This window comes from Gorilla gorilla, chromosome 15 (assembly GCF_029281585.2).
Source record: "Gorilla gorilla gorilla isolate KB3781 chromosome 15, NHGRI_mGorGor1-v2.1_pri, whole genome shotgun sequence".
In the NCBI taxonomy this organism is placed as follows: Eukaryota; Metazoa; Chordata; class Mammalia; order Primates; family Hominidae; genus Gorilla; species Gorilla gorilla.
This window is the reverse complement of record NC_073239.2, coordinates 117,846,084-117,873,187: the sequence shown is the minus strand read 5'-3', so window position 1 is coordinate 117,873,187 and position 27,104 is coordinate 117,846,084. Positions and strand designations below refer to the sequence as shown.

Genomic DNA, 27,104 nt, shown 5'->3' with positions numbered 1-27,104 from the left:
TCTGTGGAACACAAGGCTGATATTAAAAAGGATGAAAAAACCTAGATTTTTTTAATGGCCATCAGGTGAGAAGCACAGTATTAATCATAATCTTTGGTTCATGACAGTCTCACCACTGGCCCAAGCATAGCTCTCCGCAATTATTCATTTATTAATTTGTATTATTACAAATGAGTGTGTATTAATTCACCACTCTAATCAAAAACAAGAATCATGACTATCACAAACATATGTCCCTGTGCATCTTACCCAAGAAGGAACCAACCCAGATATTCTTCCTAATGGATGCAGATGATGCAGACTTGGAGTGACAATCATATTTGATTCCTACTCACCCTTTTCAATGTTTTCATTTATTTTTTTAAATACAACAAACACAGATGAACCCACCACTGACCCAGACCAAAAATATTGATTAGTACATCCAAATACTTCTTATCCACTGAGGTCAAAGTCTTGTTTTATTTTATACAGTCCACAATTGTACACAAATGGATGAATCTTAATCTTTAGGTCATAAAACACTGTCTTTGTGGTCCATTCTTGACATTCTTTCATTTCGTCACTTTTGTACTCATCTAATTCATTTTTAACTATGCAGCCACTACACTTGAAGTCACCATTTAGCCCAAGACCAATGACTATTCTGTATACCTGTTGATACACTTCCTACCCTCAGCCTCAACAGCCTAGAACCTGGCTTTTGTTTTGGAATAACCTCATAGAAGCAGAGACTAGAAAGGTGGTTACTAGGGGTCAGCAGTGAGAGGAATCTGGAGATCTTAGTGAGAGGATGCAAACTTTCAGTTAGGAGTAAGTTCTGGTAACCCAATGCAGAGTACGGTGACTATAGTTAACAATAATGTATTTCATGCTTGAAATTTGCTAAAAGAGTAGACCTTAAGTATTCTCACTGCACACATGGAAAAAGGGAACTACATGAGGTGATGGGTATGTTAATTCGCTTGATTATGGTAATCATTTCACAATATATATGTATATCAAAATGTCACACTGTACAACTTAAATACAATACAAATACATACAATATTGATTTATCAATTATATATTTATAAAGCTGGGGAGTGAGGAACACATTGCCATCATTGGTACATGCTTGGCTGTCTCTAGTTTTATTTACGCATTCATTCATTTTTAACTGTTCAATCAACACCCATGAAGCCGGCTTTTATTTGTCTGCACTCACCTTCTCTGGGAGAGAAACCCCAGTGTGCCCATTCTATGGAACATAAAGCCGGTTAAAAAAAGAAAATAGCCTACGAGGCCTTTTTTGTTTGTTAATATCAGGTTACCAGACCCGGATTAGTCATAATCCTTTGCCCAGAACACATTCTCAGAACTGTTCCATTCGAGGCCTTTATTACCTTATTTCTTTATTCCTTGATTATTTTTAATAACAAAATTAATAGCCACGAACCACTCTGATCTCTTTTTTTAATGCCCCTCAGTTGTGAAGACTTAATCACCGTCCCTGGTTTACAACCCACTCCCGTCCTTGCTGCTGGCATGCCTCTCTCTTCTTGTATTGATTGTTAAAACCACCCACAAGAATTACCACTGGTGGTCCCCACCTCCATCCCTCCCCCTCTCATGCCCCTGCCTCCCTCCACCTTAAACAGTCACTCCCAAATCTCCTGGATACAATCCCTTTCCAGATATATATATATATAAATTTACAACATATATGTAATATATGTATTCTTAAATATTTTCCATGGGTCAGTGGCTTGCAGGGGTTTTCAGTGAAGGCTAAAGAGAAGGGTCGAGAGAGAGTGTGAAATATACAAGCTTGAGTTCAAAGTACACCCACTGCTGGGGGATTGGTAAAAGCCCTCAAACCCAGATCGCTGAGCCATCTGCACCTGCGCACACACCACGAGCCAGTGGGCCCAGTGGTTGCAGCACATACGCTCACACCTCAGTACCCGCCTCCCAAATCCAGCCTCAATGCCAGACAAGCTGGGTGACATCAGCAAAGCAAACTAACGTCTCTGTGCCTGTTTCCCCATCAGCAAGAAAGTTGCAGCACTAGTCCCCAAGCAAAGTTATGTTATTATTTTCAAGCCAATGGCAACCAGGTTAAAAAAAAATACAAAAAAACCCTCCATCCCACCTCTGAGCCCCTCCCTCACCCAAATCTTGGCTCCCTCTGCAGCAGCGCCCGAGCTCTGGTGTTAGACAGACAGACAGACCAGGTTCCACCCCAGCAGGCACTCATGAGCTGTGTAACTGCAGAGACGTGACCTGGCTTCTCTGTCTTGTGCCCCGACTTGTACGATTTGTAGAATGAGGAATGCAGCGCCCTCGTGGGTCCAACCGGAGGGTGACCTGAACTATCGCCCATCCCTCAAGTAGCCCGCCTTGCACACCTGCGCACACCCCGCCCTTTCCCCGTCCCAAGACGCCCACCCCACTGGTCAAACAGTCCCCAGTTTGATCAAAGAAATGAATTAGCTCAATGCTCAGATCAAGCCAAGGGTTTGGGACTCGGGCGGGGAATTGTTCGGGCCTGTTCTTTTTTGGACATGGCATCAGAGCTTAAACAAATACACTGAAAAACAGAAATCGAACTAAGGGATGTGCTTTGGAAAACGAAAATTCATTTTGTGAAGTGGGACTGCCCTTGGGGAAGTCTATGCAGTGAGATTCTTGATGTTCAACTTGATTCCAAGAAACCAAAAGAGGCTTCACTATGGGCCTTACCAAAGATACACAGCCAGTTTCCTTCTTACCCCTCCCCCCAGCCTGTCCTGGGTATGTACCACCTGCCACAACTGGCCTCAGAGCAACTCAGCGACCTGAAAATAATTCTATATACTATATAGAGTTATGGTGTAGGTGTATAACGTCATTTACACATCAATCTGTCCATTGGGGGACTGTCATGAGGGAGTCGTGGGAAGACCACCAGTGTGGGGACCTGGCCCTGCCTTCTTCATACTGTGAGGCCTTGGGGAAGGCCTGTCCCCTCCCTGAGCCTCAGGTGGCGATCATCCCACCAGCCTTTCCTCCCTCCTAAGTGGTGTGAAAATGAAAAGCATAACATTTTAAGTGCAAGTTCCCTCCAAGCAGCAGGGATCATTAATATTGTACCTCCTGTACCCAGCACGTAGTGTTCACAGCATGCCTCAGCATACATTATCTCGTTTGATTCTCACAACAGTCCTGTGAATTAGACATAATAATCATAATTAGCCAATATTTATTGAATGCATACTCTGTACCAAGCACCACACTGCCTACTTTGCATACATTGACACTCCTCTGGGGTGGATACAATTCAATAGTATCTCATAAATTTTTCCCCCAAAATTTCTGAGCATGCACTTTGTACTGTTGCTGGGTCTAAGTGCCAGGGATACAGTAGTGAGCAAAATGGACAGATCCCCGTTCCATGAGAATTAACATCCCTGTGGGTGGAGATAGGAACAGAAAATCATCAGAAAAGGTAAGCCTAATGCATGGGATAAAAGATGGTGGTAAAAGCTAGGGAGGAAAATAAAGCAGGAAGGGGGTAGGGAGTGATACCAGGGAGGAGGCCTCACGGAGATGATGATATTTGAGCAAAGCATTACTAGTCCTATTTTATACCTAAGGAAACTGAGACTCAGGGAAGTTAGGTGACTTATAAGTGGTCACACAGCAAGGAGATGCTGAGCCGGGAGGCAAACCCGGGCAGTGTCGCTCCGGAGTTGGCCTTACCACTTCTTCCCGAAGCCTCGTTTTGGCAGCAATGTCCCACTGCCAGCCCGCAATGTGAGTGTGAGAATAAATCATGTGGCGGGGGCAGAGGGGGAGGTGCGAAGGTTTTTCTGACCTCCCACACAGGCAGCCCCAGAAGCAGAGGGAATCCCCAGGATGTACCATTGGACCTGGATGAATAAATAAACTGTCCATCTTGGAGGAGATGCAGGGGCAACAGTTCTTACAGGACTGGCACAGAATCTGAAGTCAGGCAATGCTGAGATCACAGCTTATCCTCAACACAGCCCAGCAAGTCAGCACCAATGCTAAACCCATCTCCTCCCACCTGGCTGTTAGGGCATCCGATTGCACCCCGCCAGAGGCACCCCATGTGATGTGCAGCCACATGCCACCTAGGCTCCAGTTACAGATGTGCTGCCCCAGGAACAGGAGGAGGCTTCCCAGTCCTCATGCCCCTCATGGCAAGAGACTCAGAATTTTTCCAAATGGCCACCTCCAAAAGAGCAAGTCAAGAAACATTTCTCAAGTGACTATTTCTCCCCCAAAAAATAGGAAGGGAAAGAAGTTTAATGATATCATATCTGAGAACTGGGGAACCTTGCCCACTACTGCTAGAAACCATGAAGTTTAATGAATTTCAACCTCAGAAACTTGGATTCAGAGGACTGTACTTATTTATCTTGCCTTTTACCTACTCAGCTTCTTCCCAGCTCCCATGCAACCCCTGTGTAAGCCCCTATACTGCAAGGAAATTCCTTCACAGGAGTCTCACCTCTCTTAGGGCTTCATCTTTCTTTAGATCGATCATGCCCATTTGCTGTGTAGAACTCTTACTTCTATCACCAGAACTTCTAGTTTTAAATTAGTATTTCTGTTTCTATTTCACTGACGCATTCTCCAAAGACAAGCACACAAGCCTCTCTGAGCACCTGTTCAGTTACTGGTAAAATGTGGATAATGATTCTTAGCTGCCAATGATATCAAATGACACCTCAATAACAATACTTATAACAACTGTAATTTTCACTGTAAGTAAATATTTATTGAATGCTCAACAACTGGAAAGCATTCTTTTTTGTTTTTGTTTTTTTTTCTTTGGAGACAGGGTTTCCCTCTGTCACCCAGGCTAAAGTGCAGTGGCACAACCATGGCTCACTGCAGCCTTGACCTCCCAGGCCCAAGCAATCTTCCCATCTCAGTCTCCCGGGTAACTAGGACCACAGATGTGCACCACTACACCCAGATAATTTTGAAATATTTTGTAGAGATTGCGGTCTCCCTATGTTTCTCAGGCTGGTCTCGAACTCCTGGGCTCAATGGATCCTCCCACCTCAGCCTCCCAAAGTGCTGGAATTACAGGCATAAGCCACCATGCCCAGCCTAGAATGCTCTCTTTTAAGGAATTTATATGTTTGCCTCATTTAATCCTCAAGTACTCATTAGTAAGGTACTATTGGTATTAGTAAGGTACTATCAGTACAACTGAAGAAAACGCGGCACAGAAATTAAATACCTTGTCCAAACTCACAAAAGTAGTCAATGGCAAAGCTGAGATTGAAACCTTAGCACCTAGAATGTGTGAAGTAGGGCCTAGCCCATGAGCAGGTTCTCAAAACCTATCTGCTAATGTTAACCCAGGTCTGCAGCAAGGCTTACTGATTCGCCATTCAGCGCTACATCCAGTCCCCTCCCTCTTTGCTTTGCACTGGAGTCATTTTTACATCTGCTACCATTAGCATTCAGTCAGAATATGAGATGCCAGGAATCTAATTTGACTTGATTAATTGTACTGTAGGATGCCAGTGATATGTGTGGCCCTTGCCTGTGTGATCATTACAAATAGAATACACTAGAGATATTACTTGGGAAATAAGCTTGGATTTGATTGGATGAGAAGTTCAGCTCACTGACAGACCAAGAGAGTGAGTCCAACATGAGACAACCCCAAGGCAGATTTCTTCAGACATGGTCATAGAGAAAAGGAAATAAACAGGTTGAGGGGATGAGTGTGGAAGGAAAGAAGACTCGAGTTCAAATCCTGGGTCTGCATTTCCTCCCTATACGATTTTGGGTAAGTCACTTACCACTCCTAAACTTCGGTTTCCTTTTCACTTAATTGAGAATAGAAATTGCTATCATGGAGGGTGGCTGTGATGATTTAGAGGAGATAAAATTATGCCAAGTGCCAGTGAAGGGCTGAGTGTGCGGTTGGGGCTTAGGGCTTAGTCATCCAGGAGAGCCAGTGGAAAGGCGAATGCCTGCTCTTCCTCAGTGCTGCGTGAAAGCAGCAGAGACGGAGAGTTGCCACTGAGCAGCTCCAGCACCACAGCTGGGACTTGGTCCCTGTAAGCTGGCATCCCACCTGTTGTCCCAGAGCCACCTGAGCCAGTCAGTGCGCTCAGAAGCAGAACAGAAGGCAGGAGCTTCACCAGCAAGCTCCATTCAGAGGGAACCTCTCTTCAAAGATCAAGTAAGCCTTTGATCTTGGTGGGCAATTGACTATTCTCTCTCATTCCTCTCTCCTTCCACCACCTGTGCTTCAATTCACTCATCCATCTTACCAGCATTCGTGAGGTAGCCAGCCATCTCTCCATCTATGCATGTATCTTGATGTAGGCATCCATCCATCCATCCGTCAGACCTGACATCCATCCTTCCACCTCTCCATTTTGCAGAGGAATCACACAGACCTGAGTTGGAATCCTGGGTCTTGCTTCCTAGCCGACCTTGAGCAAGTCACTAACCTCTCAAAGTCCTCTAATCTGTAAAATGAAGGGAAATCAGATGTCGCTGGGGTGAGGATTTAAAGAGAGCATAGACATACCAGTGTCTGGCCTCAGCAAAGTCATTAAATGTTCATTCCCTCTGCTTCTGCAATCTGGTTGGGATTTATGCAAGGAAATAAACCACTGCATCTTTTGCATGACATGTTGAGAAGTGCTTTTTAGAAATTATCTGCGATGTTTTAGTGGTGTGCATCTTCCGGTGGCACCCAGGGCTGGGCAGTGGCCAAAGCAGTTTGGGGTGGTGGTCCCCCCTGGACTCACAGTAGAGAGTGCCATCTAGTGGACAGGCACCTGCCGGGGTCCCCTGTTGGTCCCAGGTCACAACAGCTGAGGTCAGGCAGCTAAACGGCAAGCCAGGAGGTCCAGGCGAACCCAGCCCCGAGACTGTAGGCTGCCTTTTTGGGATGTGGTGCATGTGCTGTTTTAACCACTCAGGGGACCTGGACTGCCAGGAGCCTTTTGTTTTATGGACAATAGCCAGCTATGTTTTGCCTACCCCTGCCCAACTCCCCTTTAAACGTTTCTGGGAAAAAGAATCATTCTCGCAGCTACTGTTTGCTGAGTGTCTCTGACATATTAGACATGAGGCTGGGGCTTCAGGGGTTAATGCTCTAACCCTCTCAATGACCCAAGGAGAGACCCAGAACTTGCCCCATTTTCAGTGAGAACACTGAGGTTTGCTGAGGTTGAGTTTCTCATTTAAGGTCCAGGCAGATATTCAACCCCTAAATGTGTAGCCATACTTACCTTCTAGAGCCCCAGATCCCCTTGAAAGAGCAGGAGATAGTTTGAACACTCACTTGACCAAGCCAACTGTAAAAGAAATTTATGAGTCAATCAAGAATATTGGAATGCTACATAGATGGTGGATGATATTAAGGAAAGGCTATTAATTTTTTAACTTGTGATAATGGTATTGTGGTTTTATTTTTAAGAAACAAAAGCTTCTTATTTAGAGATACAAACTAAAAAATGCTCAGAGGAAACAGGATGGTGTCTGAAATTTGCTTCGAAATAGTCCAGGGGTAGGGGTTGGGCAGTGGGAGTAGAGGCACAGTTTAGGGTTTAGATGAAACAAGAGGGGCCAGGGTTTGATGGCAACCGTTTCCGGGTAATGGCAATATGAAAATTGAGTAAACAGTAAAAATATGTACTATTTTCTCTACTTTTGGGTTGTTTGCAATTTCCCATAATAAAGGGATTTTTAAATCAACAAGTGAAAATACAGTGCAGAAGATGAAGGACTGGGGGTGAAGGGTGCCATTTAAAAGAACAGAGGGGCCTGGGGTATGAGAGAAATTTTCTGGAGTAGCAGGGAACTGATTCACAGGGGGCAAATGCCTCAAAGTGAAAAGGGAACTAGAGGGGCTGGATCCAGAGGGAAGAGAATCATTCCACGTTGAGTGGACGGAGGACGATGTACCAGGGTGCAGAGTGTTGCGGAACGAGACACCCGCCAGCTGCCCAGAGACCCTCCTGCAGCCCCCAGCGCTCCTCTCCCCACTCTCCCTCCCAGTCCCTGCCTCCCAGAGCCCTCCAGCTCTCTCCCTGACCCCCAGGCCCTTCCCTGGCTGGAAAAGGGCCTGAGGGTACCACTCTTCAAGGCAGAGCGGCCACCTGATGAGCCCTTCCCTGGGACTCTGGTCCCTATTTGGTTACTGGGACAACGCTGTCTCCCATTAGACACGCTTTGAAGGAAGACCCTGGAGTGACCGGCTCAGTCATGCTGGGAAGGATTCAGCTGTCTAGCTTTCAAATGCCTTTTTTTTTTTTTTTTGGCTTTTTTATTTCTTTTGGAAAGATAAGAGTTGATGCTTTCACCCTAAAACTGTGTGCCAAGCCGCTCTGGCTATCCTCAGCCCCACTCTTCCCCTATCTCTGTAGCCCTCCTTTCCGTCCTTCATAGGCTGCAAGCTGACTGGCGCCCGACCCCAGGTCCACACCCACCTCCCTCTACCCCCTGGTCCATCCACCACTCCCGGCCTCCTCCCCCACTCTTCTCTTTCTGGCCCCGCTGCAGAGTCTCGGCCCCTCGGCTTCCTGGGCGCCTGGCCACCACGCAGCGCCTGGAAGTGCTCCCTCCCTCATCTCTCATTCCCCACTTTGGAAAGCCGGCCACCGGACAGGACAGGACAGCTCCCGGGACAGCTCCCGCAGCCTGCTGCATTGCAGCGCAGCCGTCTGTGAGGGAGGGGCGCAACCTGCAGCCCCCGCCCCCCGCCCCGACCACCCCCGCCCAGCAGCCCCCAGCCCCGGCACGGCCGGCTCCCCCGCCGCACCGCACGCATCTGTCGCAGTTAAAAGCGCCGCTGCCAGAGCAAAAGCGCCGGTCCCTCTTGACTGTCCCCCTCCTCACTTTTCGGGCTCAGAAATGTGGCCCAGGCAGCCCCCTTGTGGCACGTGGGGGCGCCACAGACTCTTGGCTGGTGTCTGAAGAATTCAGACTGTCTGATTCCACCGCACCGTGAGTTGGCACAAATCTTCGGTGGCCCAACTCCTACCCGATGCAGAACTCTGCTCAGCGGCCTCTCTGAGTGGGGGGCACCTCTCCCCTCCCCTCTCCCCGTCCACACCTCTCCCTTCTCCCTCCAGGAAGGAAGCGAAGGAACTCTCCTGTTGAATATTGCTTTGACAAGCAGACAGGTGTCTGGCAAACGTGATTGTGGTGGTGGGGGAAGGGGGGGCCAGGAAGGTGGTGGGAATGGGGGCTTTTCTCGAAATGACGTTTGGTTTCCATCTCTTATCTCACAGATGGGAAACCGAGGTGCAGGGAGGGCCAAAGTCCCTGTCTGTGTCAGAGTCAAGGCTGGAGATCCTCCTCCAAGTCCAGCCTGGGGCATTTCCCTGAGGTGCCGGGGCACCCTTAAGACGTGCCCCCTCTTCCCCCTCCCACTTGTCCAGCCCCAACCCCTCCAGATCTGGTTCTCCCCGTCCGGAAGCCCTGGAGGGCCCCTGGATGTTCTCCGTCCTCTCTAACTCACTGTCCACACAAACAAGCCCAGCCCCCTCCGTCTCTATCTGCAATCTACTTGCAGACAGGCAGGGCCCTCTCCACATCAGGTTAATAATGCCATTTTCATAAGCCTCTGCCCATAGGTGCTACCACCTAATTTTGAATCTGCCCTTCAAACGGATTGGGCCACAGAGGAGCTGGGATCTCAAGCACCGCTGGGAGGTGCTTATAACTAATCAATCCGTCCCCTGCCCACCCACACCCCCCCAGCACTCGGCACAGCCTCGCTGAGCAGCCTTCAGCAGCAGGGTGTGGTGGGGAGCCTCGGAGAGTCTGGGGTTCCATCCTGGCCCAGCCTCACACCAGCTGAGAGACGGTGAGTATAGGACTTTGCCTTTCTGTGCCTCAGTTTCCTCATCAATCTAATGGGGCTCATGAGACCAGTGTGCAGGGTTATTGCCCGGGTGAGTTCTTTGCAGACAGCCCAGTTCGGTACTTAGCTCCAAGATGGGGCTCCATAAATCTCCATGCCTGCACCCCCTCTTGATCACCTCAATTTCCAGTGTCTTATTCCCTGTTTGTTTCCCCCACCAGACCGACTGTACTTCGAGGACAGGAAGCCACCAGCATCACTAAGCCACCGGCATCACTTCATCCCCAGCCTCACGCTTGGGACTGGGCCCGGGGAAGGTAGGTACACTGTGGTGGCTTGGAGAATGAGTGCATGGATGGATGTCTGTCCCATAGTCTATGGGATGCCCGGACCCCGCTGAGTTTCTGCTCCCCAGACCCCTGTCTAAGCTGGCCCTACAAGGAAGCCGCCGGGAAAAACTGTTCCTTTATGCCTTCATGCTTTACCCCTCGTGCTGTTATGTACAATGCAAATTCTCGGTCTATTAAATGCAGATGTGGGCTCTGCATGTCATTTATGCTGCCTGCTGCATCTACTGTGAGTTCCACAGGCCGGGGGCTGCCTCCGGCTGACTTGATTTGTGCGATTAAGCCAGCAGAGGGGACTCTGCCAGGAGAGGTTCCCGTTTGTATTGGGAGCAGGGTCTTGAAAGGCCAGGCTGTTTTCTCTCTTGCGACACTTGTTACATACCTCTCTCTCCCTCCCTGGGTCCCACCGTCTACTCCACAAGCATTTATGAAGTGTCTGATGTGTGCAAGCCTACACTTATCTCATTTAGTCCTCACTTCAAGCCAGTGACGGAGAAACTCTCATCTCCATTTCACAGGGGAAAAGCCGAGTCTGAAAAGTAAAGGGAATTGTCTTGCAGCTAGAGAGCAGGGAGTCAAGCCGGTCTGCCTGGCTCGGGAGCCCCCAGCCCTGCTGTGGCTGCCTACGGCTGCCGCTGCTGCTGCTGCTACTGCAGGGCTGACCAGGGCTGGCCGGGAGGCCAGCAGCTCCTGCAGAAAAGGCAGGGGGCTGCATACAGAGCGTTCTCCCTAGCAACTGGAAAAGGGGCCATAGAAAACCCAAGAGGGCTGAGAAGCCGCTCAACAGATAGACATGGAGCAGCTGGCCCCAGGAGGGGAGCACCACGCCCTCCCCTGGGCTTTTAGCAGAACAGCAGGGCAAAGGGCTCTGTCCCAGGTCTAAAAGAGCAGAGACAAAGGTGTTAGGACAGGTGTAGAGGCGCCCAATCCTGTTCCCACCATTGGTGGGGGTATTGCCATTCAGCACAGAAAGGAGAGGACTGAAAAGAGAGGGAGCCCACAGCCTGCAGAGATCGGAGGGCAGAGGGGGCAAGGGGGCTGCTGCACAGCCGAGGAGGCAGATGCAAAAGGCAGGGGAGGGCTCAGCAAAGCAGCTCTGCGTGCGAGCCCTGAGCAGGCTGCCTGGGGAGAGAGGGAGCTCCCTGTTACAGGAGGCATCCGAGGGGAGAGAGGCAGGCCAGTGCTTGGCTGAGAAGGCTGCAGCACGGTTTCCTGCCCAGGCTGGCAGCCCACGTGTTTAGGCCTTTGAGAAGCTCCCACAGCACCAACTCCTGAGCAGGCGAGCGGGCAAGTGAGCGAGGTGGCCAGAGGGGACCAGGCAGGGGTCAGTATGAGGCGATTTGGCCTCTCCCGAGTGGCTTGCCCTGGGCTAAATGGCAAAGGCACAGAGATGGTTGGCGGGGTGCCTCTGTCCCAATAAGGCAATGAGGGAGAGGAGCAGAGAATGGGGTTGAGTGCCCAGGGCTGGTGGGGGGAGGTGGGGACTGTCCTGCTGCCAACTCCCCTCTTGAGGGCCAGAACACCTAGAGTGGCCAAGCACCTGCCCTGGCTCCTGAGCCCACAGAGGCTGGCCTGTGTCCTCTCTGGGGCAACAGGCTGGCAGAGTGAGTGGAAGAAGCGAGGAGGTCTGGCAGGTTGAGGGGCCCTTTTCTGGAGGCTGAGCAGCAACCACAGATGCAGCCAGCTGCCAGACTGTGACTTACATGTTCAGTGGACTCATGAAAGCTCCTCACACAGTGACAGGGCTGGGGGGCCTGCCTGCTGATGAATGCAGCCCACACGGGAGTCGGGAGCTGCCTCTCCTGGCCCATTCACCGGGGTTCAGTTCCCAGGAACTGTGGGTGGACAGAGCCTTTATCAGGGGACCTCTGCTAGACAAGCCTCTGTTCTGCAGTTTCCAAAGGAGTTTTCTGCCTTTTGTTCCCAGTGCAGGCACTCAGCATGTGTGTGTGCGCGCGTGTCTGTGCGTGTGCGTGTGTGCATATGGGGGATGGCTGCAAGGCCAGCCAGGGCTCCTTGTCCGTGAAATGCCCAAGGTCCTCGGGGGCAGAGATGCACCTCCATGGAGCAGAAAAATTTCAAGGAGGGCAGAGTCATTCAAGGATGGAGCCCATCCTCACTGCCGCCTCATTGTCCTGCTCCTGACAACCCAATCTGTCAGCCCTGGGGTCGCCACAGCTGCTCCGACCCGCCGTGGGGGGGCAGCATCGTGTTGCAGGTGGAGCGCGCAGGCTGGTTTGCCTTCCTGGCTAACAGACAGACAGACTGCCCTGGCAGCTCAGTTAGGCACTGCAAGCCCTTCGGGAAAAACTGTTTGTTTCTCGGGAGCCTCTGTTTTTGTTGGTTTTTGTTGGTGCTGTTGTTTTAACCTATTAAAAGGTTGATTTGAAGCTGCAGGTGTGAAAATGTTTGGGAGAGTGACATTTACATGTGTCATTTACATAAACGGGGGAGGGGGCGCGATGCAGGGTGCAGAACAAGAGGCACCCACATGGCAAATTCTGTGAACAGGGATTTCTGGTTCAGGATAGCTGGTGGTGCAGAAAGGGTTCTGAAGGGCTTTGGTGTAGATGTGAAAAGTCACCGACCCAAATCCCTATTTAGAGGCAGAGGCCACAGGGCAGCAAGCCCTTTAGCCCCTGCCGGACACGGAGGGGACACTCCCCCTACACTCCTTTTTGCTGTGGCTCCCTTGCCCCGTGCTTGAGGAAGTTAGGAAATGGGATTCTGGCATGAAGCACAGGGTTAAATTGCAGAGACCTGGGCAGCTCTACATACGGCCGCAGAGAAATAGCCCCAGTATCAGACATGTGCCCAACCAGGCTCACGCTCCCGAGTAAACAAATCAAACATTTCGGAGAGCGGAACCTTTGTTCACAGCGGCCGAGGAGGTTCCCTTTTGTGTAAAGGGCAACGTGCAAGTCATACTTCCACTAGGTAAGGCTGTACTAACACACAAAAAGCTCATTTAGCCTGAGCCCAGCCCAGGGAGAATTTTCTGTGAAATTTAGGAGAAGTCAGGTTTGGCCAGAAGTTTTTCCAGGAATTATGAACCTCTGGAGACTGTAACCACTGTTCCTTCCGAGTGACCCTTGCCAAAGTCTTTAAATATGAGCCTCAAAAAATCTGCCTGTGGAGAAGTCTGACTTTTTATATGTTATTTACATAAAAATAAACTCTCACCAAACTTTTCGGGAAACCCGATTAAAAGTGGTAGGGCAGCCCCTTCCCCGGCCCCCAGGTGTTCAAGAAAGCACACTTGTCCCTGGGAAGATGTCTGGGAGGGAGGCGAGCGTCAGCTTTTATTGCCCCTCACACTCTCTCTGGCATTTGTGTTGTCCTCTGTTGGGTCTCCCTGCCCTGAAAGGGAGCAGCTGCCCGTCTCAGGGAGGGGGTTAAGCATTTCATGACGGGGTAAGATGGGGAGAGCTACCGAGTTTTGCCGGGTACTGCGTGTTGGCTACTGTGCTGGATGATTTATTTGCGTTATTTCCTCATTGAGATCTCAATAGCCCTGTGTGAGAGAGATTATGAGTCCTTTTTTTTTTTTTAATATCAGGAAACCAAGGCACAGAAACACTTGGGGATTTGCCAAGGACACGCAGCTCAAGTCTGTTCTGTAGCTGGGTCTGTGCTCAGGGTGGCTGGCTTCCTGCAATGCCTCCTTCTCCCTTCCCCTGGGAGAGAAAAAAAGGGACCAAAAGCCCGAACACTGCCAGTGGCTCCTGTTACTCCTGACAAGCTCCCCAGGGGGATGCTGCCTTGGCCTCACAGCTCCTCTCCCCCAAAGCCTGTGCTCTTTTTAGAATATGACTCGGTCCCAAAGGTCCCAGCGCTTGCTCTCAGCCCTGTCCTTCCCCAGAGCCCCTCATCGTTACTCCAGTCATCACATGTCCTCCTCCTGTTCTGGGACCAGACCCGTTTACCTCTGGCAAGGAGGAGCCATAATGGCAATCAGCCATTTCCAAGCTGTAATCATACCCCGAACCTCATCCCCAGAACTCACAACACTGAGACGCTACTCCCGCGCTGTGGACCCCATGACCCTGGGTTCTGGGGCCCTGCGCAAGGCAAGCATCAGGGGAACTTGGTATGGCGCAGGCTGGGGCAGTGGGGGGGTGCCAGCCTGAGCCCCACCCAGAAGGGTGTTTGCAGCTTTACAACACTGCAGACTTACCCAGCGCCACAGGACAGATGACACGATCCTCTGACACTGCCCATCTGCCCATCGATGCAAGAAAGAATTCGAGGCGGTTTTCACTGAGGCAAAGTTAGATCCAGGCAACACTGGGGGAGCCCAGGGCTCCTAGAAAGGGACAAAGGAAGGAGGGTGATTAACAGTTGACCAGTTTCATCAATTCTAGAAAAATGCAAAACATTCCCTTTAACTGGGAAAAAAATGTCAATGAGGCATCCCACTTCCAGGGTCAGGGCTTCGGTGGACTTCTGAACACAGTGTTTCATGGGGCACATCTAACTTTGGGCTCCCCAACAGGGATATTTCAAGCCTGCTCTTTAAGGCCGGGGAGAAACTGGCTGAAAAGGCATGGCCGCGCAAAGCGTAAGAAGCAGGGAGCCCGCTGAGAGAAACAGGTAGCCCCGTGGGGGTGAGGTGCACCTAGCAGGTAAACACCAGTGGGGAGGGGCTGAGGCTGGCAAGTTCCAAGACAGACCCTAAAGGGTCTTCCATGCCAGGATAAGGCCTTATTTTTTGGACCCCGTCCCGGAAGCTCCAGGAAGTCAGAGGGAGGCTTTGAAGCAAGACAGTAAGAAGGTCACAATGGCATTTTAGAAAGATCACGCAATGAAAATAAACTTTTGCAAACAATTTAACCCACCACCCCATCTCTAAGAAGCTGGAGTAAAGGAACAGTCGAGGATGTGTTTACAGGTTTAGCTGCAAGAATGCTCACTGCAGTGTCGTTGGTAACAGCAACAAAAAACGGAAACAGCTTACATCTTTTTTATCGGGCATTAGTTGAGCAGAATCGTATTAATTAAAACCTCAATTTGTGACACGCTTCCTCACTGATCTGCATTAAGCACCATTTTTATGTATTCTTTTTAAAAAAATAATTTAATGAACACCTATGAATCTGTGACCCACCCTGACGGCTAGGACTGTGACCAAAGCTTCTCCTCCCCCAGAGCACTTTCAGCTGGGATTTTCAACAGTAGAAAAGAGTGTAATCAACAATGGTGCATACATACCGTGGAATATTAAACAGCTCTTAAAAGGAATGAAACAGCCAAGACCTATTGTCTTCTAACGGACCTCAGTGTTTTATGCAGAACTGGATTAATCATGATCTTTTGTTCATAAACACTGTCTCATCATTGGTCCAGAAAAGCCCCCTTTTATTTTGCTAATTTATGCACTCATATATTCATTTATAATAATGTCATAAACACTCGTGAGCCCACTCCCCAAACCCAAATCTCAGCAATTACTTACACCTGCCGCCACCAATTCACCACCACCCCCCCCACCCAGGGTAAAGGACCTGAGGCTTTCATGCCAGCAGCAAGGTGGTTAAATAAACTCTGGTGTGTACAGCTCGCAGGTTACTGAGGTGTCGTTATAAGGAATAGTGTTGATCTTTATTATCTCTAAGCAGACTCTTGAAGGAAGAAACACAAGCTGCTGCGAGAGGAAATGTACACTATGATATAGTTTATGTAAAAAATAAACAAAGTCATAGATTTTAGAGGTATATTTATCTACATATGCAAATGCACAGAAAAAAATATCTGGAACCAGACGCCTGAAACTGAGAAGAGCAGTTAATTTGCTGGGGGGTGGGGTGGGGAGGGATTGAGGGAAGCATTAAAGATGGCTTTATCTGCAGTGTTTGATTTTTACTAATGCGTGTATTAATTATCAATCCATTTCTTGCATAATTAGAATAAACATTTTGTGTGGGGGGGATTTAATTTGTTTGTTCGCTTGTGGGTTGTTTTTGTTTTTGTTTCTGTTTTTATAAATACAAAGCAAAGGGCATGTTTCCTGATGGATTGGGAGCGGGTACATGCCCAGAGCAAGTTCTGCAGACACAGGGGATTTATTTTATCGCAAATATATTTTTAAAAAAATATTTATATGCTCTCACTGGAGCCCCAAGACTCTGAGCGGTCTGTCAGTGACATGGGGCCGGCAGGTGTGTGCCCAGGGCTGTGATTCCACCACCCACAGCCCCAAATCCCTCCCAAGCTGTCCAGCACCCATGGGGGAGCGCTTTACTTTTTGGTCTTTAAGAGGACCCGAAAGCCAATGCCCTGGCCAGTGTTCTTGGAGATTAGCCGAGTGGAATGAGACCTCGGGCGAATGTGACATGAGATGGGGCCAGGCGGTGGGGACAGGGACCTCTAGAGAGCTGCGGCCCGGCGGCTCGCGTTCGCAGCCTAGCAGGCTTGCTGGTAAGGAGCTGGGGCCTCACTGTGCCCCCTGACAGCTTGATTCCTGTGCAAAGCACACAACTGCCATGTTTCTTCCCGACTCTAACCCAGAGGGACTGTGGCTAAACGGCACTGGCATTTCTAACTGTCAGCTGCAGAATGGGAAGCAACCTTTGCCCACCCTAGCACACCCCCACATCCAGAGGAGGCACCCCGACTCCCGTCAGAAGCCCCTCTGTCCCCAGCTCCTGCTTGCACACTAAGCTTCAGGGCCCCCTGCAGCCGTCACAGGCTCTTGGAATCCTCAAACAGGCACAGGGTTACTCGTGTGACAAGGATGTGACAAGCATACTCCCATCTACATAGAAAGGCACTGAGGCTCCCAGACGCCAAGAAGACAAAACTAAGCCCACTTTACACCCAGTCGGGTGGCACCCTCGTCCTGCTCAGTCTCCATCCGCACAGATCACTAATTGGTTAATTGGTTAAATGTCTTCCCTCTTACCAAGCTAATGCAGACAGAGGCCTTCAAGAACTTCTTTACCCTCTGCCAGGCAGAGACCTATTTTCAACCATGACTTTGTGCGGAAGAAATCTGAGACAGGTTAAGCAGCCCTCGGCCCGCATGCCTCGCTCTTAATCGCCTTTCCTGCACGTGAGGCCGCACTATTTATTACACAGCATTTTAGTTTGGACTGAGTTTGGTTCCTGTGAAAACCTTGAGGTGATTGCCATAGTTTTGCAATTTTTCTTTTTTCTTTTTTTTTTTTTTTTGAGACAGAGTCTTGCTGTCACCCAGGCTGGAGTGCAATGGTGCAATCTCAGCTAACTGCAACTTCTGCCTCCCAGCTTCAAGCAATTCTCATGCCTCAGTCTCCTGAGTAGCTGGAACTACAGGCATGCACCACCACGCCCAGCCAATTTTTTGTATTTTTGTAGAGACAGGGTTTCACCATGTTGGCCAGGCTGGTCTCAAACTCCTGGCCTCAGGTGATCCACCCGCCTCGGCCTCCCAAAGTGCTGGGATTATAAGCGTGAGCCACCACACCCAGCAAATATGAAATATTTTTATGGTAAATAAAAACGCAGTGCCCAGACTGAGGTTACCTGCATCCAACCTGCAGGCTGGGGTAGCCGCACTTGGAGACACTCCACTCCTCTCAAAGTCCGCATAAACCCAGCCAGTACCAATGAAAGATATGCCATTGCCTCAAGAAAATGCCCTCTGCAACCTCACGTCGCCCTTCCCCTCCACCCCGACCCTGCTCCCCACACCTTCCCTTTGGATTCCAAAAAATGAGAAAGGCTTGCAAAAGGGCCATTCGGCGGCAGATCCACCTAAAATAAGTGCCTTTTCTACATGTGTTGAGCATCTACTATGTGCCAAGCATTTTATGTTTTATTTCCTTTAAGGTACCAATCAAGGCAACTCTTGAAAGTTGCATCCCCATCCTATGTAAGACGGGGAGGATGATTTACAGCCACATGTCCACGGTCATCCATCTCCCCTAAGCAAACCCTGCCCTGTCTGACCCCCACAGTCGTCCATCTCCCCTAAGCAGATCCTGCCCTCTCTGACCTCCAGGTAGACCCCTGAGCCCCATCCCAGATGTCCCCACGCACATCTGTATATCATGGTGATAAACTTTAACACCGCCCTTGGTTTCACATAGCAGACAGACAAGAGTAACAGGGTTAGTGGGTTTTTGGATAATATACTGTGTTAAGGTTATATGACCCTGACTCCTCTCAGACCCTGTCTCCCAAAAGGGGCTGTTGGGTGGGAGAGAGAAGAGCACACATACCTGTCAGGGCACCAAGCGAATCTGGAAGGCTGGTCTTCTTCAAAGTCAGACTAACAGGGCCCCTCACCCCTCCAAGCCAGGTGCCATCTTGGGGGCAGCAGGGCTGGGTCATGCCCTGTCCTCAGAAACCCCTGGACCCACTGCCCACTGGGGGCAGTGAGCCTCAGCTGCAGAATGAAGGGCTTGAGTTAGTTCCATTCTAAAGAATCTACAAATTTGCAAATTGTCAAAATTTACACATTAGGACAAAGAATATCGTTTTTCAGACCTTTGGTTTGGTCCTGGGCCAGGCACCTGCTCCCTTCCCAGGAGAAAGCAGCCATCTCCCCTTCACGCCACCTGGGAGGGCAAGAAGAGAAACTGCTCACTCGGTGGCATGGCCAAATGGCATCTTGCCTCTCTGAGCCCTTGCCCCAGGCCTCATCTGCTGCCAGCAGCCCTACTGTGTGCTGAGGGAAGAGGGGATAAAGGAGCCACCAATGCAGATTAATATGAAGGAGCAGGACAAAAACCCCATGGGGTTGCTGTGTATGGGGACCCAGGGTGGAAGGGATGAGCAGCCTGGGGCGCAGCCACTTAGAATGGCACATGCAGGTGCCAGTGTCAGGAGAAAGGAGTTGCAGCTCAGGGTGCTAAATTAAGATTTACTCAAAGTCCAACAGAGGCCGGGGCCCAGACTCAAATACACGTTTTTTTCTTTTCTTTTTTTTTCTTTTTTTTTTTTTTTGAGACAGAGTTTCACTCTGTCGCCCAGGTTGGAGTGCAGTGGTGTGATCTCGGCTCACTGCAGCCTCCATCTCTCAGATTCAAGTAATTCTCCTACCTCAGCCTCCCAAGTAGCTGGGGTTACAGGCGCACACCACCACACCGAACTAATTTTTGTATTTTTAGTAGAGACAAGGTTTCACCGTGTCAGCCAGGCTGGTCTCGAACTCCTGACCTCAAATGCTCTGCCTGCCTCGGCCACCCAACGAGCTGCATTACAGGTGTGAGCCACCCCGCCCAGCCAGACTCACATAAACTTTTCTATCCATTTGCTACAGAGCAAAATGGGTGTCCACCAAGGGCAGGAGGCTTCCAGGAGCTGAAGAGCAAGGCTGCAGGGCCATGGCCAGTGAGGACGCCAGCGAGGCTGACGCTCTGGCTGGACTTAGTCCTTGCCCAGTCCGGGTTATTAAAGTGAGCGTGGGCCCGGGTGGGAGGGTGGGTGTATGGCCCAGGGCCTCGGATTCCTCTTCTGAAAAATGGGGATAATAAAAGGAAGGCCCTCGCAGCTTCTTAGAAGAATTGAAAGAGTGAAAACCTGTAAAATGGTGAAAGCAGCGCTTCGCGCATAGTAAGCACTCAGGAAGCATCACAGAGGTCCCCAACGTAGCCACGTGGAAAAAAGAAGCTCACAACAGAAAGGCACGCGAGCAGAGCAGGCTAGAAGACTGTGTGTGCGCACTGTGGTTGCTAATGTAGAAAATGTACGCATGTCAAAAAGACTGGACTTTCATAATTAAAGAAACAAATGTATTCAATAACTTTTTAGCAAGCGGCGAGGATCGAGTGGCACAGGACGGGAGGAGATCCACTTGAACGCTTGCAGCCAAGGTAAGATGTGGGGCAGAGGTCCCATGTCGACCTCCCCCAGGGATCGAGTGGGCGGGCAGGGGAGGCGGGGCAGTGAATGGGATGGCCTGGCACTCAGAACAAGGGTTAAAGTGTTCATTCGTCTGTAAGAAAAAACCATGACATGGTGGTGGGTACTCAAGGCCTCTATTCAAATACTTGAGCAGCTATAATTAGCAGGTCCTGGGCCAGCTGTCCTGTCCCTCCTCGAACACCAAATAAGCTAGAATGAGTTGGGAATGACAGCAAGCACCTTTGGGGGAGATGGAGGCAGACACTGAGACCCCCACTCTTGTGGTCTGGATGCCCCTCAGGCCACGAGGCTGGCAGTATCAACACCGTGGAATGAAGATGGCATCTCTGGCTCTGAAGGTCCCAACAGGTTCCCAAATGGCAACTGCCAACCCCACTCCGGGCATCTGCTCCTGCCCAGGAGAAACCTGGCTTTAAACCCTGCCTCTGTCTCTCGGGGGCCTTGTGCCAGCACCTCGCCCTCCAAATCCCAGTTTAACTCTGTAAGACGGCAGCACATCCCCCAACTCGTTAGGAGCAAAGTCAGTTTTAGGGGTGAGTGGCTAGAATCACGCCTGACACAGAGCAGGTACTCAGAGACTCATTAGAATGTATTTAATAAATACATTCTAGTCGTCCCTTTCTGGGTCACATTCCGTCTTCCACACGTACCCCTCACCAACTCCAGTCATCAGCCTGCCCCTCCCGGGGAAGGTCGTGTGTGCTGGGTCTGTGCACCATTGTCGCCGATAATTATGGTTCCAGAGCAGCCGCTTCACCCCTCTGGACTCTAGTTTACTCACTCTCCAAGCAGGGCATCATCCCCTTGTGGGGTTAATGGGAAAATTAAAGTTGACACCATGCATGAAATGCTGTCCAAATCTTGACCATTACAATTACAGTGGGTGTTCTGGAAGTAATAGCCGTAAGAATCCTAATGACGGTAGCTATGCCTGACTTGTCCATAGCATTTACAGTTTACAAAGGGCTTCACACACCCGTCTTCCCTGGGAAGGAGGTGCTCCTACCTTTCTAATCGTCCCTTTAGAAACTGAGGTTCTGCAAGGTTAGCCAGCCTCTCATCTGCCTCCTGCCCTCATTCTAGTTCCACCAGGCCCTGAGGTGGGGCCCTCCTTGTTTGCCTCGAAGTCTTCACCTTCCTACTCTAAGAACAGCTCCACTCCTAGGCCTACAGCCACCTGGGCTTGTCCACACAGCCCACTGGGTGAGAGTAGAGAGCCCACCAGAGATGAGCAGGTTCCGCTCTTACACCCCTCCCAGCCCAGGTTGGAAAATCAAGACAACCGTTAGAAGAGACCACACAGTCTGTGCTTTCAACCATTGCTCAGATCTGGCAACCTCTGTTTAAATGAAATGATACGATGACCCCAATTTCTAGGAGCAGCTGGTGGAACTAAGGCAGCAGTGGGTGTCCCTGAGCTCCACCTGTTGGGCCAGCCACCTCCTCTCATTACTGTTTCCCAGGGCCCCCCGCAGGCACCTCTCAGGAACCCCAGAGCTACAGGAGCACAGTGAGAAGACCACTACCCAAACCCTCCCTGCAGACATGGGGAAACTGAGGACCTGGGAGAGGAAGGTCATGTTGACAGTCAGTGCCCATCTAGGCTAGGAGGCTGGTGCAGGCCTGCCCCTGCCCACTTGCCTTGAAAGGCAAGATCAGCCTCAGGAGCAGCTGATTGGCCCCGCTGATTTGGGCAAGACAAGAAGGACAAGCTCACCCGTGACCCCTCGCACAGCCCCTCCCGCAGGCGGCACACGCCCCTTCCCAGGGTTATTCTGGGCAGAGTGATACAGCTGCCCCCTGGAGCTGCCAGTCAAGCATAGAGGGGGCAGGGACACAGCAGCAGCAGCGCTGCTGGGCCCAGGCACTCCCTGTCACCTCAGTGGCTTAGCAAGGTGAGGGGCTGGGGGTCCCTCTACAGAAGACCCCCACCCTGCTGGGTGGTTTGGGATTTAGACATGCCCTGGGGACAGCATAGTTCTACTGTAACTCCCTGTTCCTCCTTCCAAAGACTCAGTTTCCCCATCACTAGGATGAAGTCCAAGGCCCATGGGGCCTGGCATTCAAGGACCTCGGTCTAGACCATAGGAGAAGAGAGGGAATGTCCGAGACTGGGCTGCCCCGGGCCGAGATGCCAACGGCCTCCCACCCTGTAAGGCTCAAGTCATCTTTAGCCACAAGTCAGCGGTGTGCAAGACTGAAGGGTCCCGGGGGGAGGGACTCCAACATAAGCTATGCCAGGCCAGCAGCCCCTGCAGACTCCACAGTCCACTGGGATCCCCAGGACCCAACCCAAACTCCTTATGAGGCCCTCAGGAAGCCCCCAGGAATCTCACCAGCCTCCTCACCAAGTCCCATCAAGTGAGCCATCCTTGACACTTGTTCATACCAGGGAAACCAGGAAGGCTTCCAAGCCTTAAGCTGCCATGGACACATCTTAACCTTGACATGAGTTCAACAAAATAAATAATAATAATAATCAATAAATAATAACAAACCCTCCCAGGGTCCCTGCATGTCCACCCTCACTGTGACACTGTGCCTTCCATCCACAGGAGGCCACAGCAGGCCAGGCAGCAGAGGGAGCTGCTGGGGGTATTCATTTTGAGGCCACTTCACTCCTAAGACCCAGTAGCTATGTCCCTCAAACCCAAGGAGCTCTGAGCACCACCTACAAGGAGGCCAAGATGGACAGGGATCTTCACCTGACACCCATCCTGGCAGCCCAGAGAGCCAGGGGCCCCAGGTGTGACTGGGCTAGTTTCTGGAGGCCAGGAGAGGGGGCATGGCCAGCATTCCAGAGAACCCACCTCTCCCCTACTCCCCTTTCCATCCTCACAGCCTCCCCACTCCTCACCAGCTTCACCTTCCTCCTCAGTCCCCCAGCCTCCCACCCTCCTCCCCTGTCCTCACCTCTCCCCTAATTCCTCCACCCCGGCCCCCCGCCCCAGGCTCAACTCTGCTCCTAAATATCCTCTCATCTCCTCTTCCAAGCTCTATTTTTAAAATCAGATTTCCTTTACTGTACAGGCGAGCTGACAGAGAGAGGTATTTGCTGAGGGATTTGTCCCCCCCATGGCCCCCCCACACCCAACCCTTCATAGACACACGTTGGCAGCCCTGACCCAATGGGCCACTGGCTCAGAGGCAAGCAAGGAGCTGACCCGACCGAGGCTCTGGGCACTGAAGGTGGTGAGGCTGGGGCGTCTGTCTCTGAGTGTTGGGGGGAAGAGGGTCCCACTCGAAGACCTCAAAGGCAGTTGTGACCCCAAACCAGGAGCATTAAATTCTGGGCTTCTTTTTTTTTCAAATAAGGCGGGAATTTTCAAATCAGTAGATATTTCTTAAAGAAACTGTCATGAGATTTGAGAACAACATGTATTGAGCCACATTTGAAGGAGTGAGAATATGATTTCTGCAGAGCGCAGAGAAGAGGCAGGGCCCAGGCTATGGCAGGCCAGCTGGTAGGCAGGTGAAGCCAGATGGGAATCCCAGAGTGCCCATCTAAAGCCAGAATTTGGAGGCCCGACAGGCCCCAACAACGCCCAAAGCCCTCCCAGAGAGGCAGATGCTCAGCAGGTGTGGAGGGAACCCCCTGGCCCTGCTTCCAAGGCCCCTCACTCACCTCCAGTGGGGTATTCGTCTCCAGGACATGAGTCTCATCTCCTTCCTGGTGATGACCTGCAAGGTGGGTCTGCCTCCATTTCCCTCCATTGGGGATCGAGCACCGTGCCTGGCCCAGAAAAAGAATCAGGACATGCTGCTGTATGAATTAATGAATTATGGGCAGAGGGACATGGTTAAACAAAAAAAAGAAAAGAAACATTTGGGGACAATAAAATCGAAATGCATTTGGAGGCCGGAGAATGGGAAACTCAGTCTTTTCAGAGAAAGCATGAGGAACAGGAAATGGAAGCTGGAAACTGTAGGTGGTGAAAAGTTCTAGTTTCATGGGAAAAGAACTTCAGCTTTATAGTTTAAGTAGAGAAGAGCAATCCAAAGATTTTCAATGTAAGAAATAATTGGTCCAATTTTCATTTCATGCTCAGGCATTTAGATTTTATGTTGAGGACATGAAATTTGACAGGTTTGAAGCTGGGAGTGCCATGATTAAAAGTGGGTGCCTTGCTAAAATGGTGAGGCTTTTTGTAGTGATGAAAACACGTTGAGATTTTAAGCAAGAGTTTCATAATTTGAGTTTCCTGGGAAGAAATCCGGACTTTGTTTTGAGGGATGACAGGATCAAAGTTTTATATCATGCTAAGGAGTTTGGATTTTTGCCAAAGGGTTTTAAGAAATGTCATGATGAGATTCTTGCTTGTGGGAGATAAGTATGCAGAAAAACATGATAAAATATATTTTATGGGTAACGGCTTTGGGATTCACATTACAAGCAACAAGGAAACACTGGAAATTGTAAAAGTAACGGCCACCAATTTAACAATCATGCGCAAACATTTTGAATTTCTATCTTGGGGGAGTGCCAATTTCAACCTGCAGAGCTTGCCTAGGAGGTGTGATTAATGTTGACACCGAAGTTGAAAGATTTTAATCAGAGGAGTTAAATGATCAATATTGCGAATATGAAAAGAAATTTGGAATTTATTTTGAGGCTCCAACATGATTAGACTGTTGCATACGCCAAGGAATTTGATTTAGCCAATAAAACTTTCTAACAGAGTGGCCTGGTGAGTTTTTTGCGTTTGATAAATAGTATGCAGTGAATTACAAAATAAAATTCACATTTTATGCTAAGAATTTTGACTTTTCTTCCATTTACAACTAAGAGACAATGTAAGATTTTAAAAAAGGAGTTATAAGATCAAATTTTATATATTGTCCTAGGAAGTGTGAATTTTACTTTAAGGGATGACATGATCAAATTTTTATATCATGTTAATAACTTTGGATTTAAGCCAATAAAGGGCTTAAAGCAGGAACAGGATGAGATTTGGGGTTTTTTAATAGATCATCCTGAGAGAAATTACATGGTAAAATGTCGCATTTTGTGTTAAGTAGTTGGGACTTTATGTTACAGGCAATGAAGAAACCTCGAGAAGTTTTAAGTTGAGAAGTTACATGCTCAAACAAGTGCATTTTGGCACAGCTATAAGACAGGATCTCTATGATAAAGATGATATGATCAGATTTTGCTCACATGCTAAGGAGATGTGATTTTACAAGAGAGTTGAAGGCATTCAAGTGCTGTGTTTGGAAGGGGTGGGGGATGAGCTCATTGAGCTCATTGTTGAAATCTCATGCAGAGGCGTTCGGATGTCAGCCAGTAAAGCATTTTAAGAAGTAAATTGATGAGGGTTTTGTCTCCAGAGAAATTGGATTGTAAACATATTTTAAGTTAAGGTATCTGGATTTGCTGAACCAGATAATGAATAAGCATCAGACCACTCATGAGCAGAGGCATCCCCTGGGCACAAGGGCACCCAGGCTGGGCTCCATGCTGAGGAGACGGGTCATTTATAGACAAAGCATGTTTTTATAAAAAGAAGTTATATGATTAAATTTACATAGCATGCTAAGAAGTTTGGACACTATTTTGAGGGATGACAGAATTACATTTTTATGCCATGCTAAGGAATTTGGACTTCAGCCATTAAGAGTCTTGTTTTTTTTTGAGAGGGAATCTCCCTCTGTTGCCCAGGCTGGAGTGCAGCGGCGCAATCTCGGCTCACTGCAACCTCCCAGGTTCAAGCGATTCTCCCGCCTCAGCCTCCAAGTAGCTAGGATTACAGGCATGAGCCACTACTCCCGGCTAACTTTTGTATTTTTAGTAGAAACAGGATTTCACCATGTTGGCCAGGCTGACCTAGAACCCTTGACCTCAAGTGTTCCACCTGCCTTGGCCTCCCAAAGTGCTGGGATTACAGCTGTGAGCCACCGTGCCTGGCCCATTAAGAGATTTTTAAGGCAGTAACATGGCAGAAATTTTGTCTTGGGTAGAGTAGTCAGAGAGATTTTATAGTAAAATGTATTGTTCTATGCTAAAAATAATTAGACCTTATCTCATAGGTAATTAAGAGATAGAATAAAGCTTTAAGCAGAAGTTATAAGAGCAAATTCGTGTATCTTGCAAGGGAGTGTGACCTTTTTATTTTGAGGAATGACATGGTCAGAATTTTATATCATGCGAAGAGGTTTAGAATTAAGCCAATAAAGGGTTTTAGGAGTGACCTGATGAGATTTGGGGGTTCGTATTAATCAGTTGGCAAGTAAATTACACGGTGAAAATTTTTATTTTATGCTAAGTGGTTGAAACTTTACAGGCAATAAAAATGAATTTTTATATGTGTTAAATAGAGAAATTATGAGATGACCTTTATTCATCTTGCTAACAGTTTAGACTTTGATGTTAAGAAGTATTAAGATTTTTCTAACATGCCGAGGATATTAGATTTTGAGCTGAAGGCAGGAACATTGAAGGATTTAATCATTCACATGGTCGAATTTGTAAATATGTTAAGGAGTGTAGACTTCATATTAAGAGGGTGCATAATCTAGTTTTTAAATCGTCTTGCTAAGAAATTTAAATTTTCACCAATAAAGAGTTTTAAGTGAGAGACATGCTGAGATTTTTATTCCTGATAGATAAGTCTGCAGATGAATTACTTAGTTAAATTTTGTATATTAGAGGTTTGGAATTTTACAGTAATAATGCATATCTCAGGACTTTTATGGAGAGGAAATGAGTTAATTTATGCAATGTGCTATGTACATGATGATGATGATGATGATTCTTATAATTCTTATACCATGCTAATTTGTATACTGTGCTTTAAAAAAATGTGATCTCTAACTTGAGGAATGACAAAATAAGAATTTTATATTATATTAAGGCCCTTACATTTTAACCAGAGAATAGTTTTGGTGAGTTTACATGTCAGATATGTTTACGCTAGAAGGTTTGGATTTAATATTGCAGACAGTAAATAAACAGTGGAAGGCTTTAATCAGAGAGACTGCATGAACAAATTTAAGTGTCATGCTAACAAGGGTGTACTTAATTTTGAGAAACAGCAGATCTGAATTTTGTATCCTGTTGGAAGGCTTGGATT

At 48.9% G+C, this 27,104-nt stretch overlaps 2 non-coding genes across 2 annotated transcripts; both read right to left on the bottom strand.

Annotated features, from left to right (window-relative positions):
• Nucleotides 1–2,143: 2,143 nt before the first annotated feature.
• MIR370 (microRNA mir-370) lies at nucleotides 2,144–2,253 on the bottom strand. Its single transcript, NR_106395.1, has one exon. It is a non-coding gene; the product is annotated as a microRNA mir-370 (primary transcript).
• Nucleotides 2,254–15,453: 13,200 nt separating this feature from the next.
• Nucleotides 15,454–15,530, bottom strand: LOC115930720 (small nucleolar RNA SNORD112). Its single transcript, XR_004067332.1, has one exon. It is a non-coding gene; the product is annotated as a small nucleolar RNA SNORD112 (small nucleolar RNA).
• Between the last annotated feature and the right edge of the window lie 11,574 nt (nucleotides 15,531–27,104).